The sequence below is a fragment of the Balaenoptera ricei genome, chromosome 9 (genome assembly GCF_028023285.1).
Source record: "Balaenoptera ricei isolate mBalRic1 chromosome 9, mBalRic1.hap2, whole genome shotgun sequence".
Taxonomy (NCBI): domain Eukaryota; kingdom Metazoa; phylum Chordata; class Mammalia; order Artiodactyla; family Balaenopteridae; genus Balaenoptera; species Balaenoptera ricei.
In genome coordinates this window covers 96,872,330-96,894,456 of record NC_082647.1, presented here as the reverse complement: position 1 = coordinate 96,894,456, position 22,127 = coordinate 96,872,330, and the positions used below count along the sequence as shown (strand labels likewise).

The 22,127-nt window shown below is 42.4% G+C and overlaps 1 long non-coding RNA gene across 1 annotated transcript in view; it reads right to left on the bottom strand.

The window, feature by feature from the left end:
• Positions 1–22,127, bottom strand: part of LOC132372099 (uncharacterized) — a 73,095-nt gene that overhangs the window by 36,539 nt on the left and 14,429 nt on the right. The gene's annotated exons all lie outside the window — the stretch shown is intronic.

The following is a 22,127-nucleotide window of genomic DNA, read 5'->3' as shown; positions in this document are numbered from 1 at the left end:
GACTTGGGACCCTACCCAGACCTCTCTGCACCTTGACATCTGCTGGCAAGTCTCACCCAATACCCTCCCTTTTCCTCTTAAGTCTGTTTGAAAGCCCTTTCTCTCCCTAAAAGCCAAAAGTCTATTTAAAAGCCTCAAGCCCCATCAGCTTCTCACACAGGCCACTGACCCCTCTGCCCCCCAGGCCCAGTGCTAGGGTGCTACGAGAAGACCTTAAAAATAATTGGCACTGTCGTGGATGCTGTGTTTTGCTAACTAGAGCCCCACGTCAGGACAACAGGGTTGTTTCTCCAGCTGCTGGGAACATCGTCGGCTAAAGCCCTCAGCTGCTGGCCCTCTCTGGACAGTCCCCTCCCAGGGCAGATGGCAGCCTGCATCCAGCGACCGGTGCCCCAAACTGGACAGCATGAAGACCATCCTTGCTCCGAGCTCTCTATGCGGCTGCTGAGGCGGGTTGTGACAACCCTACAGCCCAGCCTCTGTCCAGTGTGGTTCCTTCCCCTCCCCCACGGGTGCTAGCCCAGCATCTCCTCTAATAAACCTCCCGCACACCAATCACTCATCAGAGCCTGCCACCAGGAGCCCACCGGCCACAGCCCCGAAATAAAAACAACAAGGAGGTTTTAGCTAATAAATGTTTAAAGGACAGTTTACAGATGCCACTTAAGTCAACGCCATTAATTATTCCCTTTCGTACTTACGAGCATCTAAAGTGTCATTACCTCGAATAATAATCTGTAGGTTACACGTTCTCAGTTTACGTAAATTCCCAGCCTCTGTGTAGTAGTTGCAGAGAAATCTTAGCTAATGGCAAATTATGATTTATTGATTTATTGATTTATTTTGGCTTGCAGGATCCTAGTTCCCCAACCAGGACCACTGCAGTGAAAGCACCAAGTGCTAACCACTGGACCACCAGGGAATTCCAAATAATGGTCAATTAAAGGCAGAACTTACAGCCAAATACTTTCAAAGACGAAATTATTAGATTGAACAATATGAAACCGCTAATGTGTGACTGTTCTGGGGGTCTGTAAAAATGGCAATTTCCTATGGTTCAACGTAGTATCCTGTCAAAAATGTTTACCAAAAAATTATATTTAATTTGGGATGTAGATGTATTCTAACGAGTTTGCCTTCCAACAGGAAGCATGTAGGAGCTATGAAGATGTTAAAAATGGCCTTGCCCTTTGGAATATAGATGCTACAAGCAGAACACAGAGATGAAAGTCAAGATAATGCCAAGACCTGGGGGCAAAGAAAGGAAACTGACCCACAGACCTATGCGTCACTCGATGACTCATGGTCCAGTTTGAAGTACTCACTGCCTCTTGGGGCTCCCATGTCCTCTCTCCATTTTCTCCTTTCCCCTTTCTATTCTCACTCTCTCTGCTAGAGGCCTTCCTTGTCTGCAGGAAAGCACGGCAAGGAGAAGAATCTATGGTTTAAGGGGAGGAAACACATTTTGTGCTAGTCTCTCTCCTTTCCATGAAAGGCTTTTTCACGATGATACCAACATTGGGAGTTTCCTATGTTCATTACCCTTTCAGGCCCTTGTGACAATTCCCCACATCTCTACAGATAAATGAGCTGATTCACTTCTCCAAAAATGCTTTGTCCCCACAAATACTTATTCATGCGAAGAGGCTCTGAGTTTAGTCTGTTCCTCCCAGACTATTTTGTTTATTGATTACTTTGTTTATTGTGCTGATTCGACATTAGTAAGCATTTGGGCCTCTGATTTATACTTTATCAACTCTGAAAGTCTAATGATTGGTACAGAGAACTCGAGGCTTTTGCAATGTGGGTTCCCATCACCATGTTTACCCGAACCTGGACCGACTGCCTCCCCTTCTCCCTCACCCCATGTGGGGTGCCCATGAGAGTGCAGGGATCAAGGGGCACAGGACCAAGAGGCTCTCATCTGCCCAGGACACCCTCCAGGACCTGGTGGGGGCAGCCTGAGGCTGGGCGAGCCAGGCCAGAGGAAGAGGAACAGGGTAGACCCCTAGGCCTGGTCCTTGAGAAACTAAAATCTTGTAGGCAGGAGCATTCAACAGGAAAACCTACACCTGCTACCAGTAAGTAGGCGAGCTCCCTCAAAAAAAATATGAGTCTGCAAGTGTGAAAGCAATGATTAGTGGAAAGTGGGGCATCAAGAAGGAAACTATACACACATACACACACACACACACACACATATACACACACACACCATTCCAATCCCACAACCCAAAGATAACCGCTGTAAATATTTCTTTAATGTTGAATCATTATGTTGTATACCTGAAACTAATAGAATGTTGTATGTCAAGTATACGTCAATAAAAAAATAAAATTTCTAAAAAATTCTCTCATTTCGTTTTACTTGGATTGAGCAGGAAAAAAGTGAAGTGAAACTAGAGGAATGGCTGAATTTTATACATATATATATATATATTTTTTTTTTTTCTTCAAAACAAGACCTATTAGTTACTAAGGAACACTTCAAATAGATTACAAAAATTTGAGTCTGACATTAAGGTTAATGGGTATTTTTTTAAGCTTATGCTTCTTAATGTCCATAAGTTTAAGTTTCCAGATGCTGAGCTTAAATGACTGTCTAATCAAAATCTAAAGTCCTCAGGCTCCCTGACTTCAGACTATATGACAAAGCTACAGTCATCAAAACAGTATGGTACCGGCACAAAAACAGAAATATAGATCAGTGGAACAGGATAGAAAGTCCACAGATAAACCCACACATCTATGGTCACCTAACCTATGACAAAGGAGGCAAGAATATATAATGGAGAAAAGACAGTCTCTTCAATAAATGGTCCTGGGAAAACTGAACAGCTACATGTAAAAGAATGAAATTAGAACATTCTCTAACACTATACACAAAAAAAAACTCAAAATGGATTAAAGACCTAAATGTAAGACCTGATACTATAAAACTCTAAGAGGAAAACATAGGCAGAACACTCTCTGACATAAATCACAGCAACATCTTTTTTCATCCACCTCCTAGAGTAATGAAAATAACAAAAATAAACAAATGGGACCTAATTAAATTTAAAAGCTTTTGCACAGCAAAGGAAACCATAAACAAAATAACAAGACAACCCACAGAATGGGAGAAAATATCTGCAAACGAAGCTACCGAAAAGGGATTAATCTCCAAAGTATACAAACAGCTCATCAACTCAAGATCAAAAAAAAAAAAAAAAAAACCAATCAAATCAAAAAATTGGCAGAAAATCTAAACAGACATTGCTCCAAAGAAGACATACAGATGGCCAAGAGGCACATGAAAAGATGCTCAACATCACTAATTATTAGAGAACTGCAAATCAAAACTACTATGAGGTATCACCTCAAACCAGTCAGAATGGCCATCATCAAAAAATCTACAAACCACTGATGCCGGAGAGGGTGTTGAGAAAAGGGAACTCTCCTACACTGTTGGTGGGAATGGAAATTGATAACAGCCACTGTGGAGAACGGGATGGAGGTTCCTTAAAAAATTAAAAATAGAGCTACCATATGATACAAGCAATCCCACTCCTGGGCATATATCCAGAGGAAACCATAATTCAAAAAGATACATGTACCCCAGGGACTTCCCTGGTGGTGCAGTGGTCAAGAATCCACCTGCCAATGCAGGGCACACGGGTTCAATCCCTGGTCCAGGAAGATCCCACATGCCACAGGGCAACTAAGCCTGTGTGCCACAACTACTAAGCCTGTGCTCTAAAGCCCGTGAGCCACAACTACTGAGCCTGCATGCCTAGCGCATGCTCCGCAACAAGAGAAGCCACCACAAAGAGAAGCCCATACACTGCAATGAAGAGTAGCCCCCGCTCATCACAACTAGAGAAAGGCCGCATGCAGCAACGAAGACCCAACACAGCCATAAATAAATAAATAAATAAATAGATAAATAGATAAATAAATAAAAGATAAGATAAGATACATGCACCTCAATGTTCATTGCAGCACCATTTACAATAGCCAGGACATGGAAGCAACCTAAATATCCATGGACAGAGGAATGGATAAAGAAGTTGTGATATGCATATACAATGGAATATCACTCAGCCATAAAAACTGAATGAAATAATGCCAACTGCAGCGACATGGATGGACCTAGAGATTGTCATACTTAGTGAAGTAAGTCAGACAGAGAAAGACAAATATCATATGATATCGGTTATATATGGAATCTAAAAAACGGTACAAATGAACCTATTTACAAAACAGAAATAGAGTCAGAGATGTAGAAAACAAAGTTATGGCTACCATTGGGGAATGGCGGGTGGAGGATAAATTGGGAGATTGGGACTGACATATACACACTATTATATATAAAATAGAAAATAGAAAACTAATAAGAACTTACTATATAGCACAGGGAACTCTACTCAATACTCTGTAATGACCTATATGGGAATAGAATCTAAAAAAGAGTAGATATATGTATATATATATGTATATGTATAACTGATTCACTTTGCAGAAACTAACACAACAGTGTAAATCAACTATACTCCAATGAACATTAACTTAAAAAATAAAAAATATAAAAAAGATAGACAATAAATATAAGCTTTGACACGAGAACAAAAAAGCAAATCCAAAGTCACCAATACTATGTTAAAAACCATAAAATCATCTTTTTTTTTTTTTTTTTCTTTTTTTGAGAGGGAAAGAGAAACAAGGAGAACAAAATTTATACCTAAGTTTATTCTCTGGGTGATTCTTCAAAAAAATTATTAGGGAAAAGCTGATATGTAAAGAAAATGTGCTATAAAAATGGCAAATCACTTTCAGGAATAAAAAAGCACATTCAACACAGGCAAATGTGTACACCGAGTACCCATTACAAGTTCAAACAGATTGTATCGACAGATTGTATTGATATTTAATTCAGAGGGTGTATCACTATTTCTCATATACACTAACTGCTCAAAATCTGACTTGCTTCATATTCAGACCATGACTTTCTTGTAGAGTGTTTCCTTTTATTTCTCAGAATATCTAGTGGCCATTCTTTTTCTTGTTGAGGGGGAAAAAAAAAGACTTCTGCCACCATCTCATTGATCGAAGGCTGTGGTGAGACTTCTAGATCCTAATCACAAGACTTGTGTTATATTACCCACTTTCTTCCTGAAAACTGTTTCCATGGAGCCCTCTGAGTTCCTGTTCTAATTTGGACTCACTGCTGTCTAGGTGTGCGACGCAACTGTCATTGTCTTGGGATGTCATGTCATTGTCCTCCTAGACTGGTTTCTTGGAGCCCATGTTTTTCTCTTTCTTGGGTTCCTTTTCTGCTTGGCTCTAGTACAGTGCTGAGTAGCTGTTCTAGAAAAAGGATAGAGAAGACAATCTTTCAGAGTCCTTGCCTGTGTCCGAAGGTATTTTTAGGCTTAGCCTAGCTTGGGTATATCTATATGTTCAAATCATTTCCCTCAGAACCTGGAACTTGGTGCTCCCTTTTCTTTCAACGTCCAGTGTTGCTGATTGGAGTCTTCTGATCCATTGTGACTTTAGTCAGGCAATTTTATGTTTTCTTTCTGAAAACTTTAAGGATACTCCTTTTTATCCTTGTAGGGCAGAAGTGTCACCAATATGTATCGAGATGGGCCCTTTCAATCTGAAGACGAAGTCATTTCTCTCTTTTGAGAAAAGTCACATCCTTTCTCCGTGTTCTCTTTCCATCTTCTGAGACTCCTATTAGAGGAATTGGAGGGTAAACTGCTTCGATCTTTTCCCAACCTTTTTTTATCTCTTTTGACATCATGTCTCTAAGTTTCAGAAGATTTCTTTTTTCAACTTTATCTTCCAGATTTCGAATTCAGTCCTTGGCTGCATCTATTTTATTTTTCAGACTTTTGTGGAATTTTGAAATTAATTTTTTTTTTTTTTGGTCACATCACACAGCATGTGGGGTCTTAGTTCCCTGACCAGGGATCAAACCCACACTGCCTGCAGTGGAAGCATGGAGTCCTAACCACTGGACTGCCAGGGAAGTCCCTGAAATTAATTTTGATAATCATATTGTCAAGATTTCAATTTCAAGAATTCTAGTTTTCTGACTATCCCTTTCAATGGCAACTTGCTTTCAATTTATGGATATAATGTCCTCTTGAATCTCTCCCATCTCTACTGAGACCACCTCAAAAGTTCTCCTCCTCCCCAGCATTATCTCCTTTTCCCCTAGCAGAAGGTTGTTCTGCTTGTTCAACTCCTCCTTTGCATTGATGGTTCTCTTTGATTACCTGGTTACCTTTAGCCTTACACATTGACAAATGGAGAGCCAGTTTGTCCTGGGCTTCCCCTGAGCTGTGTTCTGAGTAGTATTTTGCAAGAGGTGAGGACTAGGGATTGGGAAAGTCTGGGTGAAGCATCCCAGGTTGATTTATGTGTGTTTTATGTTTATCCTCCTTCAACTGTGTGTCCTGTTAATAATAGGTACTGTATGGGCTCCAGGTAAGTGTCACTGGGGTAGGGCCTCTATTTTAATACTGTTCCTAACACTTCATTGCAGATTTGCAGAAGTAAGCAAATCACAGTCAAGACCAAGAAGTTACCATGACTAGGAAAAGAATGTCATGCTGGGGATAAAAGAGAGAGAGATGAAAATGGAACATTTAGAGTGTGTGTAAGATGACTGACAAAGGATTTTTAATGGAGGGAGAGAGAGGCCAGTCTGATGGCAAATGAGAACACAACCACTCCCACCATCTGCTGCTATCTTCCCAAAGAGAGACTTGAAGACTGACTTCCACTTTTTACTTGCCTCTCCAAGGAACAGAAATATCTGCTCCTGCCTCTTCACGGGGTCCTGCAGAACTGAGAGAGAAGCCGTGAAGCAATCGGAAAGAGAGGAGGCCAAGGGTTCAGGGTCCAAGGACCCAGCACAGCCCTGGCAGGCTGCTCGTGCTCTGGCTCAGCGCCCACATGGGCGGCTGCACTATTGCTCAACACCACCATGAGGAGGCCACGTCCCTTCCTAGCTGACCTTCCAAGTCGATTTAACATCTCTGCTGCTTAGCCAACTCTGATTAGGACAGCAATTTTGATAAGCTTCACACGCTATCAGAACTTCTTCTTTTAAGGTTACTGCTTATGGATATTTTCAAACATATTCAAAAGTAAGGAGAACAGATAATGAATTCTCAAGTGCCTGTCACCCAGTGTCTTAGTTCATTTGGGCTGCTGTAACAGAAGAGCATAGACTGGGTGGCTTACAAACAACAGAAAGGTATTTCTCACAGTTGTGGAAGCTGGAGGTCAAAATCAGAGTGCAAGAATGGTTGAGTTCTGGGACTTCCCTGGTGACGCAGTGGTTAAGAATCCGCCTGCCAATGCACGGGACATGGGTTCAATCCTTGGTCCGGGAAGACCCCACATGCCGTGGAGCAACTAAGCCCGTGTGTCACAACTACTGAGCCTGCACTCTAGAGCCCGGGAGCCACAATTACTGAGCCCGCATGCCACAACTACTGAAGCCCACATGCCTAGAGCCCGTGCTCCTCAACAAGAGAAGTCACCACAATGAGAAGGCCGCACACTGCAATGAAGAGTAGCCCCCACTTGCCAAAACTAGAGAGAGCCCACACACAGCAACAAAGATCCAAGGCAGCCAAAAATTAATTAATTATTTTTTTTAAAAAAGAATTGTTGAGTTCTGGTGAAAGCCCTCTTCCTGGTTCACAGACAGTCCTCTTCTCACTGTAACCTCACATAGGGGAAGGGAAGGGGCTAGGGAGCTCTGTGTGGTCTCTTTTATAAGGGCACTAATCCCATTTAGGAGGGATCCACCCTCATGACCTAATTACCTTCCAAAGGCCCAATCTCCTAAAACCATCATACTAAGGGTTAAGATTTCAGCATATGAATTTCAGGTGGATCCAAACATTCCATCTATAGTGTTGGGAGGAGGAAATTCCCCCTCTACCCCTCTTGAGTTCTTGTGGCTGGACTAATAAAATTGGCACAAGACAGATTAAGAGAAAAGAAACTAATTTTAATTGTGTGCACCGAGGTCTCATAGAAATGGAACCTAAGAAGTAGCCAAAGTAGGCAGCTTTTATACTTTTTAGACAAAGAAGCAACAAATTTGTGAGGAATTGACACAACAAAGAAACTTGGGTTTGGGGTGCTCAATTAGTGAAAAATCTAAATGGAGTTTGGGCTTGAGGTAGTAAATTAAAGAAGTAACAAGATTTACTTATACAGGCTTCTGGGCCCAAATTCCCTACCTCTGGCAATAAGGGTGTCCTTCTACCTGTAGGTGTAAGGAGTACACCTTTCACATGAGAGATTGATTTCCTGCTTTGGAGGAGAGAGCAGAGGGTCACAGTGTCCCTCTTCCATTGGCCATTTCTTAAATAACTTTCATTCAAAATTATCAGTATGCCATTGAGGCACATCTTGGGGCCACCTACTGGGCCCCAATAACAGCATCCAACTTCAACAACTATATCAACATTTTGCCAATTTAAGAACCTACTTTTGGGGTGGGGATGGGGGAAACAAAGAACCTACTTTTAAGAAGGACTCATTTTTCAAAATGAGACTCTCCTTTTTCATAAGCATGCATCTAAGCTCCACTCCTGGAAATCCTATGATCAAGCCCAAGAAAACACAGTTTTAAAGTGCTTCATAAGTGATTCTGATGCCCACAGAAAATTGAGAGCCTTTGCTGTAGTGAAATGAGAACAAGAGTATGATTCTAGGATATACACAGCACTCAAACATCTTTGATAAATAAGAGAAGACCCAGGAGACATAAAAGAAAAATGGTTACATTGCTCTATATAAAAAAAATGTAAATGGCAGTATAACAAAAGATCACAAAAGAAAAGGAAGACAAATAATAGGATGAGAGACATATTTTTAACATAGATAATATCCTTAATTCATGGAGATTTCTTATAAATTAGTAATATTTGTTTATTCAAAATAGCAGTATTTGTAAAATCCCGTAGACAAAAGCTGTGAACAGACATAGACTGTTCAGACATAGAAGAGAGTCCGAAAATGGCCAATAAATCTACGTATAGATGCTCTGTCTCTTTAGAGATCAGGAAAACGCAAATTAAAATAATAAGAAACTGTTTCCACCCATCAAATTAGCCAAAATTGAGATGATTCCTTATCTCCCAATGTTGGTAAGGTTCAGAGAAGTTTACTCTGTTTGCTAATTAATAGGACTATAAATTGCTGCAAACTTTTTAGATAGTAATCAGGCACCGTGATTTAAAATGTGTAATGCCGCGGAGCAACTAAGCCCGTGTGCCACAACTACTGAGCCTGCGCTGTAGAGCCCGTGAGCCACAACTACTGAAGCCCACGCACCTACAGCCCGTGCTCCGCAACAAGAGAAGCCACTGCAATGAGAAGCCCGTGCACCGCAACGAAGAGTAGTCCCTTTTCGCTGCAACTAGAGAAAGCCCATGCACAGCAAAGAAGACCCAGCGCAGCCAAAAATAAAATAAATAAATTTTAAAAATAAATAAATAAAACAAAATGTGTAATGCACACACTCTTGAACCCAAAAATCCTACTTGGGGGCATCCAGCCAGGAGAAGTAAAAGTACAAGTATATTAAGACCTACGTTTCATAATAGCATCTACAGCTAACGTTTACTGAGGACCTACTATGTGCTGAGAGCTGTGCTAAGTGAATTACAAAGGATGCTTTAATTTATCTGCATGACAACTTTATGAAGTAGTTCCCATTATCTCAGAAAAAGACTAAAATTTAGCAAACTTAAATATGTTGCCAAAGGTTTAAAAAAAATGTGCTAGTAAATGTTGGAGTTGGAACTTGAAACCGGTAAACATGACTGCAGAGTTCATGCTCTTGGCCATTGCAATGTGCTGCCAAACTAGAAACAAATAACCAAAAAAAAAAAAAAAAAAAACTAACCCCCAATGCCCTGGATAGAGGAATAGTCTTTCCAATGAGCTCAACCATTAGAAACGCAAAATGCCCCACTTTGGTATCACAATTAAAATCCACTTTGGGGGCAGGGAAGTTAGAACAAATATATTTTCCATAGACACAGAAAGAAGAAGTTGTGATGAGGAAGAAAGAGACAAGTATGAAAGTCTTCCTGGATGGGAAGAAATTTCTCTGCAAGGCAACCTCAACTTCTCCCTGTAAATGCCTGGTTAGAGGACTTCTAACCAGGCCACGGGCAAGGTGCATTTTCCCCAATTTCCCTTCAGAAGCAGCTGCGCTGGCCTCACCCCAGCTGGCCCTCCCAAGCAAAAGGGTTGAGGGTATGAGCAACTTTTTAAATTGGCAGATGAATGCTGAGTATGAGGATTCTCAGGGCACTGGAAGCATGGCCTCAATTTTCCTGGAAAATGACCGCTTGTTTGTTTCATCTCCTTGGAATCTGCGGAGGATGTCATGAATACTCTGTCTTTACCAAGTCCCTGGCTGACCCTGCCCTGAGACCTTAACCCCTGGTGGAAAGGAGAGAAGCTTCTTACCAATGGCAGGGTCACTGCCCCCACCCTCTTGGTTTCAGGGCTGATGCTCCAAAGCCACTTCCTTCTAGGTTTTATGTCCAGAAAGTGGGAAAAGATTCCACAGATAAACCATGCACCAGAGCTGTAGCTCTGGGTCCAGAGTACCTAGAAGCACTAAACTATGCTTTAAAATAGAATTATTTAAAACAATGATCAGTATAAACAAGTTGCAAGGACCAGTGTAGTGTATTACAAAGCAGGATTACATTAATCCAATTCTGTGCACCTGAAACCAATAACAAATATAAAATAAACATGTAGTATTAGCCTGATAATCTATTTAAGAGACTGTGACAACCATGGTCCCAGAGTAGTTTTTTTTGCTTATCGTCAACTGTTATTGATAGCTACTTAACCTAAACTTGTTCTCTCTTCAGACTCATGGGAGTAAACACACTTCCAACTGGTCCAAACCCCTGCCTTACAGTGAAAATCTTTGAAGCATATTTACTGCTCAAGCCCCAATAATGTGGTATTTCCAGACAGACTCTCCCCACATCAAAGTCCTTGTAAAAGTTCCTATTAAGTTCTTCCTTTTCTTGTAGGAAAAGGTGGCTCATTACCAGCCTGTCCGAGACGGTATGATGCTGCTCCCGTGACATGCCCAAGAGCCCTGAGTACCCTGAATGATCACACATCTTCCCAACCTTTGACCAAAACAGAATGAGAAAAGACTGGCCTGCAGCATTAGCTAGGTGGGAAGTGCCCAGATTCTGGGCAGAATACTATTTGGGTTCAGATCCCAGCTCTGCCACTTACTAGCTATGTGAACCTGGACAAGATACTTCAGTTCCCTGTGCCTTGATTGTACCATCTATAAAATGGGTTTCTCCTTCACAGATTTAAGGAACAACTCAGAAATTGTATGTAAAACATATAGCACTATGACTATGCAGAGGAAACCCTCAGTAAACATTATTTTTAGTTGTTTTTCTCTCAACTCTTTCTTCATCTAGAAAATCAGAAGCGACTATATTTCTCCACTTCTTAGGGTTGTCAGGAGAATCAAATGAGATGATGCATGTACTTTTCAATGCCTAGCACATGGTAAGTCATCAATAAATGTGAGTGGCTCATTTTAAATTTTATACTTTTTATTTCAATTTCTGCTTGAATCAAGTACTTAGAAATTAGAACACAACTGATTTCCCTATTAAGATTCGCAGGTTTACTGCAGTGTTATAGTCAGTCCTTTTTTTCTTTTCTTTCCTTCTTTCTTTTTTTTTTCTTTTTTGAGCAAACCTTGATATAGGAGTCAGACTATAAAGGTATTGGACATGACTCTGTGAAATGCTAGCCAAGTGATCTCAAGAAATAGCAGAATCTCAGGTTTCCTAACTGTGTAATCAAATAAAAATGTCTTCCCTTTAGAGTATTAAGATTTCCATAGGGTAATGAATGAAACATGCTTTGTAAGCAATAAAACAACGCAAAAATGTAAGACTTCATCATTTTCCCAGGATCAATGAGGACTCAATAGAATAAATATAAATAGAGAATAATATAGACCTATAAAGTGGTTTCTCCATTGACTAGAGCGGGTTTTTATTTCTGAATAAGTTTTAAATGGTTAAGAATCTCGCTGTTGAAGCTAAAGAGAAAGACAGAATTCCACCACAACCATCAGTGAATGAGTGTGTGTGCTTTGGGAAAATGGTGCCAAAAGAATAGGAAATAGATGTGCCTTCTTCATACGGAGAAAGGGGCTAAACTTTACCTCTAAGTGCCAGGCCAAGTCTTTTGGCCACGGATTAAGCTTTGGCATTTTGTGGATAATATTTGCTTCTTGCTAATTTTTATTCTAAATCTCAATAAACTCTCTAATGTAGACAAGGAGCTAAATGTCTGACGGTCTCTGAGTCTATCTTCCTCTATTTTTCTCCCTCTCTCTAAAAATAAATCCACAAACGTCAACAGAATGTGGTAGGCACGTGTTCACACTTCTACTAAAAATGAATATTAATTAAGAAAACAAATCCATAATATTTCCATTCTTCAAAACTGTAGTTGGTAGGGATTTTTCTTGTTTTTCCCATTTTTCTTTAAAGCATGTACTTTTTTCTTCTATTTGAACTTATGAATTGATTTATGTCTGAGAAAATTAAAAGAAATCCAGGATGCAAGAAAATGAATCTGTTTTACCTTTTCCCCTTTACCTGTATGCAGGCAGTAGCATTGGTAACCCAAATAGCTAGCCATTAGGATCTCCGTGTTAATCCACTCCTAAAATATTCTACTATTAGTTCCATACCAAATGCATTTGTGCTGATGAGGAAGATGCTCGGAGCAGTCAAAATTTTGATAAAACCCATGAAAAAGTAAGAGGAGGAAATGCATTCATCTCACAGTGAGCACATCAGTGTGCAAAGAAACTGAAGCCTATAGCCCCCTGCGGTCAGTGTGAGATCAGAGAACTTCCTCCTGGTGTCTGAATCTATTCCTAATTGCCCTACTTAAAAGAAAAAAGAAAAGAGAGAAATATAAATTGGGGTGTGTGTGTGTATGTAAACAGACCTTTTTTTCACTGTGTATTTACTGATTGTCTACTCTAAGCAGAGCACTGCCAGGCACACAAGGATAAGTGAGAAATGGTCTGCTCTGTGGCAGAGGTTTCCTTCCAGAAAAGCGGATTAGACGGATTAATGGGCCCTTATTCCCCCCCACCACCACCACCTGCAGACTGTAATCTGAAGCAGGTCGCGGATCCCCTCCTTCAAAACCTTCCGTGAGGGTTACAGTGTCATCCCTGCCTCTTCACAGTTGGAATCCAATCACTGCAGCTCACCCCGCCCACACTGAGTTCTCTAGCATCCCCCAAATAAACCACATGTGACTGTATCCAGCCCTATCTCGAGCTCTCTTCTTTGCTGCTAGAATTGCTGCTGCTTTTCCCTTCCCACCTGCACCCTGCACCTCACCTTCCCCCGGGGAGTCTCCCCCATGCTGGGCAGACGTGTCCCGCCAGCCTGTGCTGCAGCAGGGCTCAGCTCCTGCCTGCCAGCCCAGGAGACGCTGTCTCTGCTGCTGTGTCGTTTTCCATCGTTCTCCCTGCCTCTACCATGAGCCCGAGGAGGAAAGGACCGTTTTGATGTTTTTATCCTCTGTGCTCTCAGAGCCGAGGGCAGAAATACTCAAGAAATCCGTGGTCTTGAATTAAATAGAATACTATAAGGCAGCCCGGGGTTCCCTGGTGGCGCAGTGGTTAAGAATTCGCCTGCCAATGCAGGGGACACGGGTTCGAGTCCTGGTCAGGGAAGATCCCACATGCCGCGGAGCAACTAAGCCCGTGCACCACAACTACTAGAGCCTGCGCTCTAGATCCCGCGCTCTGCAACAAGAGAAGCCACCACAATGAGAAGCCTGCGCACCGCAACGAAGAGTAGCCCCCGCTCGCCGCAACTAGAAAAAGCCTGCACACAGCAACGAAGACCCAATGCAGCCAAAAATAAATAAATTAATATTAAATAAATTTTTTTAAAAAAAGGCATCCCTGCTGACTGCCTTCAGAGGGACCGCTAAAGAGTCATAAAAGTCTGATGGAAGGAGAGAGGAAACAGTCTTTGAAGTTACAGGAAGGATTCTTTCCACCAGCCTTAAGAACTGGCGATGCCAACACATCAGCAGATTCTCAAATCTCAGAAATGCACAAGGATAAGGGGCACATGCTCCCATAACTGCCAACAGAAACCCTTAGCTAAATAAACAGTGAAGTAATAGTAGTAAAATCAAAATAAACCTTTTTAAAAACAAATAGTGTGTGAGCCACAGCTTTAAGCTTGTAAACTGATTTTTAAAGAAGCATAGGACAGCAGTTAAGAATCATTAGGAATGTCTACACTATGAAGCAACAATGTACTGGCTAACCACAAGACCTTTGAACTAACACAGCTTTAGTTCAAATTCCGGTTCTGCCATTTGGTAGCTGTTAGAATGGCTACCATCAAAAAGACAAGAGATAAATGCAGGTGAGAATGTGGAGAAAGGAAACACTTGTGCACTGCTGGCGGGACTGTAAACTGGTGCAGCCATTATGGAAAACAGTGTGGAGGTTCCTCAAAAAAATTAAAAATAGAACTGCCATATGATCCAGCAATCCCACTTCTGGGACTATTTCCAAAGGAAACAAAAACACTAACCCGAAAAGATATCTGCACCCCCATGTTCATAGCAGCAATATTTACAAAAGCCAAGGCATGGAAACATCTATCAAGAGACAAATGGATAAAGAAAACATTATATATCCATATATATATATCCATATATATATCCAATAATATTCCATTGTGTGTATGTATATGTATGTATACATACACACAACGGAATATTATTCAGCGATTAAAAATGAGGAAATCCTGTCATTTGCTACAACATGGATGGACCTTGAGGGCATTATGCTAAATGAAATAAGCAGAGAGACAAATACCATCTGATCTCACATATATGTGGAATCTAAAAAATACAAACAAATAAAAACTCAGACTCATAGAAAAAGAGAACAAATTTGTGGTTACCCAAGCCTGGGGGGTGGAGGAAGGGGGAATAGGAGGAAGGCTGTCAAAAGGTACAAACTTACAGTCTACAAGATAAATAAGTACCAGGGGTGTGATGTGCAGCGTGATGACTGTAGTTAACACTGCTGTATGATGTAGAGGAAAGGCGTTGAGAGTACATCCTAAGAGTTCTCATCATAAGAAAAAAACTTTTTTTTCTTTTTTTGCTTTCTCTTTTCATATTTTCTCGTTTTGCTATATCAAATGATAGATGCTAACTAAACTTACTGTGGTAATCATTTCACAATACATGTAAGTCACACCATTACGCTGTACATCTTAAACTTATACAGTGATATATGCCAATTATATCTCAATAAAAGTGGGGGGGGTAGGTAAAGGGGATCCAGAATGTGAAAGTTTGCAACTTTAAATAGAGTGGTCATGGTAGGCCTCCCTGAGAAGGTAACTTTTAAGGAAAGAAGGTGAGGGAGGGAGCTCTTCAGATATCTGAGGGAAGAGTGGTCCAGGCAGGAAGAACAGCCAGTGCAAACGTCCTGGGGCAGGGTCATGCTTAATGCATTCCAGCAGAGCAGAGAGTGAAGCGTGGCTGGAGCAGGGCAAATGAGGAGAGTTGTAGAAGAAAAGGTCTGGGGTAGGCCACTATAAAGACTTTGGTTCCTACTTGAAAGATGGGGATCCATGGTGTGGATTTGAGTACAGGGTCACTTTGACTGCTGAGAATAGCCTAGAGGTGAGAGGAAGGGAAAACTTGTAAAGACAGAAGCAGGAAGAGCCTTAGGAGGCTATTATATAAAGCCAGAGGAGTGATTATGGCAACCAGAACAGGGCTGTAGCAGCGGAGGTGAAAAGAAGTATAACGATTCTGGCTACACAGTTGACCTTTGAACAATACGTGTTTGAACTGCTTGGGTCCATTATATGCAGAGTTTTTTTCAATGGTAAACACTACAGTACTACAGGATCCACGGTTGGTTGGATCCCAGGATGCGGAACCATGGATACAGAGAGCTGACTACAAAGTTATAATGCAGATATCTGACCACACAGGGGGCCTGCACCCCTAACCCCTGTGCTGTTCAAGGGTCAACTGTATTTTGAAGCTGAGCTAGTTGGATGGGTATAAAAAACTAGAGAAAGGGAGAAGGCAGGACGCATCTGGTCTGAGCAAACTGAAAGGATGGAGTTGCCATTAACTGTGGTGCCATTAAGGCTGGTGGAGAAGCCTCCTAGGAGGACCAGGTAGGCAACTGGGCATTTGGCTATGGACATGTTGAGTCTGAGAAGCCCAGTACACATCCCAGAAAGAATGTCAAGGACACAGTTGGAAGTCAGAGGCAGCTGGTTTCTGGAATTCAGGTGAGAAGATATGGGTCAGCTGTGATTATGTGTTAGAAGCTACAGTCCCCTTGAACCTGTGGTTCTCGAATTTTAGTGTTCACAAAAATCACCAGAAATGCTTATAAAATACTTATTCTTGGGCCCCATCCCCAGAGAGTCTAATTCAATTAGTTTGGGGTTGGGGGACATGGGTGGGGAGGGAAAGCAAGAAATGTACATTACTGAGCTCTAGGTATTCTGATAGAGTTGACTCATGGACCAACTTCTGAAAAATCTCAGAGTCTCTTCCCTCCTTCCCAACTCAAATATTCCAACCACCTGGACAACATTCACTTAATTTCTCCAACGACCCAGAAAAATATACCCTCCTTCAAAATATTAAGGAGGTAGGGGACAGTGGTGCTGGACAAAGAGTGGTGACACTTGTTGAAAGCACGTTTCTCTTGTTATTTCACTATGGAGAGCCTGAATGTTGGTTTTGTTCCATTCCCAGCAGGAATTGGAAAGTGGACCCAGTGAGGTCCCCTATCCTTCACATTTGTGTCCCTTCCCTTAAGTGCTATTCACCCAAATCCTACATGCTTTCATGTTGTCCCAGATTCCTTCTGTCTGTCATAGAATAAAATAACTAGGATAATTTGTTCATACTAAAGTGTTAGTAACTCAGTATGTTACTTCTCTCAGAGTTGAGCTGGAAGAGAGGGCAAAAATTAAACAAGGGGATCACTTTCTTATGGAGGAGTTTCAGACAGTATGGCAGACAAAGGAGGAAGGATAGATCTTAGTATCTCGGGGTGAGTTACCTCTGGTTTCCCCAAGTACAAGACTTGTTGCAACTACCTGTGCTGTCCATGCACAAAACTAATGGTGGCTGCCAGGAGAATATGCCTGAGACCTGACTGAGGGAGCATAACTGCCTGATGGCCAAGCTGAGGTGAACCCGAGGCCACGCTGCACACGGGCTGCACACGAGGCCACGCTGCACAGGGGCTGCACACGAGGCCACGCTGCACACGGGCTGCACACGAGGCCACGCTGCACACGGGCTGCACACGAGGCCACGCTGCACACGGGCTGCACACGAGGCCACGCTGCACACGGGCTGCACACGAGGCCACGCTGCACACGGGCTGCACACGAGGCCACGCTGCACACGGGCTGCACACGAGGCCACGCTGCACACGGGCTGCACACGAGGCCACGCTGCACACGGGCTGCACACGAGGCCACGCTGCACACGGGCTGCACACGAGGCCATGCTGCACACCAGGACAGGCATCCTGTGAAGCCCAGGATGGTTTTGATGGGAGATTTTGGCTTAAACCGTTCTTAATCCTGCCCCACAATCTAAGACTCTTTCTACCCAACCTTTCTTCCTTCCCTTCTCCTCCCCAGAGCTCAGACTTGCATTACTGTCTGATGGCTCTCCCAGTCTCTTCCAGCTCCCCTCCATCTTCCTCAAGGCATATTTCCCATTAAATTCCTTGCACATCTAATCTTCTCTTGACATCTGCTTCTTGGGGGAGCTGAACTAACACATCCACTTAAGCCCCAGCTCCTGCTAACCTGGTGTAGCAAACGCCTCTGGGGTCCACGTCACACCCCTCAGCCCACCTGTGAGCTCACACTCACCTTGTGCTGACAGCATCCCAGCTCCAGCAAGAGCTGAGGTTTCCATTTTATCTCAGAGCCTTCCCCAACACTGTAGGGGCCTCTTAGCCTGACTGCAGGTATGGATCTGACATGCAGGGAAGTTCACCTCCCGGGGGAAACCCTCAGTCAGTGGGAGTTGGAAGCTAGTGTATGCTCCCTTCAGGAGGATAATGCTGGGAGGAATTCTGCACCCTACTCAGCAGGTCCCAGAGGAATCAAGTCCACACTCACCACAGCAAGCAACCTCCATAACACACCCTCATATTGGCTTTCCCTTCTTCCCTGCCTCACATCCCCACTCCCTCTCTCCGGCTTCCTGGAATCACCTCCCAAATAAATTTCTGGTACCCAAGTCCTTGTCTCAGGCTCTACTTTGAGGGGAATGCAAACCAAAACCCCTGATAACGTGAGTTATAGCAATGGAGTCATGTTAACAAAACTCTCCTTTGAGAAAACAATGCTGAGTATCTATATGGACTACATGATGTTAAAATTTTCCGTAAAATTTTCCGTATTTAAGGGCTTCCCTGGTGGCGCAGTGGTTAAGAATCCGCCTGCCAATGCAGGAGACATGGGTTCAAGCCCTGGTCCGGGAAGATCCCACATGCCACGGAGCGACTAAGCCCGTGCGCCACAACTACTGAGCCTGCACTCTAGAGCCCGTGAGCCACAAATACTGAGCCCGCGTGCCACAACTACTGAAGCCTGTGCGCCTAGAGCCTGTACTCCACAACAAGAGAAGCCACTGCAATGAGAAGTCTGCACACCGCAATGAAAGAGTAACCTCCAGCTCGCCGCAACTAGAGAAAGCTTGTGCGCAGCGACAAAGACCCAAAGCAGCCAAAAATAATTAATTAATTTTTTTTTAATTTCTGTATTTAAGTATCCTATACCTAATATCAGTCACACAGTAGAACACAGTACTTCCTCAAAGGGTATGGCAGCCAGCCTCCAAGATGGTCCCCACCGATGGTCACCTCCTAGTAATCATGTCATTGTGTAGTCCCCTCCCCATTGAATAAGAGTAGAATAAAAGAGAAGTGACAGTGTGTGACTTCCAAAGTTAGGTCATAAAGGTCATAAAAGGCATTGCAGGGACTTCCCTGGTGGTCCAGTGGGTAAGACTCCACGTTTCCAATGCAGGGGCCCTGGTTTCGATCCCTGGTCAGGGAACTAGATCCCACATGCATGCTGCAACTAAGAGTCTGCATGCTGCAATGAAGACCCGGCGCAGCCTAAATAAATAAATAAATAAATAAATAAATAAAATATTAAAAAAAAAAAAAAAGACATTGCAGTTCCACACTGGTCTCCTAGAGCTCTTACTCTAGGGGAAGCTTCCAGCCATGTTGTGAGGACACTCAAGCGACCCTGTAGAGAGGCCCACCTGAAGGCAGATGGAGACCTCCCAGCAACAGCCAGCACCAACTTGCCAGCCACGTGAGTTAAAGTGGATCCTCAAGCTCCAATTAGGTCTTCAGATGACCTCAGCCCCAGAAGACATCTGCTGCAACTGAACGAGAAATCTCAAGCCTGAATCACCCACCTAAGCTGCTCCTGAATTCCAGATCCACAGAAACTATGAAAGAAAGTAAATGATGATTCTGGTTTTTAAGTTAAGTGTTGGGGTGATGTATTTTATAGCAATAAGTAAATAAAAAGGGATATCCTGAGTATTCTCAGTTTTCCACATAGAACCTCATTAACACTCATAGCAATACTGTGAGGTAAGCACTTTTTAGTAGCCCCATATTAAAAGAAGGAAGGAAGGAAAGAAGGGGAAGGGAAGGGAAGGGAAGAAGGAAGAAAACAAGGCATTGAGAAATTAAGTACTTAGCCAGGGTCTCTCTCTTAAGAAGTGGAAGACAGGAGTGGAAACCAGGCGGTCTGGCTCCAAAGCCTGTGCTCTTAGCCACCACACTGCTCTGCCTTGGGTGTGGGAGTTGCCTTGAGAAGAAAATATTTGTGTTTCTTAGCTTATTCTGAGTAATACTTTGTACTCTAAAAAAACTTCTTCTCTGTTTTGGCATTTACGCATAGTACTTTTTTAGAAATTCACTCCAGTTCAGGACATGATTTTTGACTCGGAGTAAACATTATTTTCTTCCAGAAAACACATTTCTAATACTATAGAATATCACCGGGAAAAAAATATTCAGTGATCAAAGCTTCACTTCACCACCAAGCTATAGACTCTTCAAAGCAAGGCATGTCTCTTTCAGCCCATCAGCAATGTTTACTCATCCTCACTGGATATATGGGATATTGTGGAGAAAATACAAAAACAGCCAACAGTGAATCTTCCTCAAATCCTTACCACCCTACTTAATCTGCCTAATTGATGCTATGTTGTATTTTTGGCCTTTTCTATTAACCATCTCCCTAGTTCAACAATCAGCTTTTTGCATGCAAGACTAATGGCTTACATCTCCTCTACCCACCATAGTGCCTTGCACATAATAGGCTTTCAAACTTGTGCTTATTTAAAACATTTCAAACCTTCAAAAATAAAAATCATTCTAGTTTTTCCTTGAACAGCTCCAAATTCCACAAGCTTCTCTTGCCCTGGCATCCATCATTTCTGTGCTTAGAGTCACTTAACCCTCACCACCACCCCCACCAGTCAGGTCGAAAATAAAATGGCAGAATGACAGTGTTCCGAGGGTTCTAATTGTGTCCAATGGAACCAACCCAAAGACTACCACAGGGCTATATTATATTCAGTTGTGAACCGCACACTTTAGGGGGGACATTGGCAAACTGGAGAAGGGTGACCAGAGGGAGAAAGGTCTGAAGACCTAACCATGAAGGAAGCTGAAAGTTGCAGAGATGTTTAGTTTGGAGAAGACTATATTTGGAGCACAAGCCCAAGCATTTGAAAAGCTGGCCTGGGAAAGAAGGATCATGCTAATTCTAACTGAGAGACATCAGAGCCTTACTTCCCCAGCTGTTTCCAATGGGATGTAAATACGGGCCTATCAAGAAAAGAGTTGGCAGGGTGAATAAATTTGGAAAATGCCACAAAGGCAATCTCCCTCCTAGATTCACAAAGCACATTAGCATACAAAAGGTTCTGGGGCTTCCCTGGTGGGCCAGTGGTTAAGACTCCCCGCTTACAAAGCAGCAGGCGCAGGTTCGATCCCTGGTCGGGGAATTAAGATCCCACAGGCCGTGGCGCGCAGCCACCAACAAAACAAAACAAGATTCTGAGAAAATCCTCTAATATAGAAACCTGTGTTAGAATTTATTTACCATATCTATTGTGTACACAACTCTCTTCTATTTCCCCATATGATGTCTATTAACATCCCATTCACAGAAACTTAAGAAAAAATGCCCTAAGAAACAGAACTAGGTCTGGTTTTCAGGAATTATCAGGAGGTAGATTTTGATAAAACATAATATTTCCCACCATTCAGGCCTGGCCAAAGACAAAATGGGAGGCCTTGTGAGGTCAGGAGTGCTTTGCCACTGAAGCTGTTGAAAACAGGCCAAATGCTACGAAAAGTCACACACAGGCGGACCTCAGAGATATTGCGGGTTCAGTTCCAGACCACCTCAATAAGGCAAATACTGCAATAAAGTGAGTCACATGAATTTTTAGGTTTTCCGGTGCATATAAAAGTTATGTTTATACTATACTGTAGTCTATTCAATGTACAATAGCATTATGTCTAAAAAATGTACATATCTTAATTTTAAAATGCTTTACTGCTAAAAAATGCTAACTATTATCTGAATCTTCAGCGAGTCGTAATATTTTTGCAAGAGTAACATCAAAGATCACTGATCACAGATCACCATAACAACTATAATAATAATGAAAAAGTTTGAAATATTACGAAAACTACCAAAATGTGACAGAGAGAGACAAACTGAGCGGATCCTATTGGAAAAATGGTGCTGACCAACTTGCTCCACGCGGGCAAAATCTTCCATTTGTGAAAAACACAATATCTGTGAAGTGCAATAAAGCAAAGCACAGTAAAACAAGGTATACGTGTAGCAGGCCCAAGATTCTGTGATTCTGTGATAATTCGCAGGAAAGAAAAGGAATTTCCATGTTGGGGTTTCCATGCTCAGTTGGTC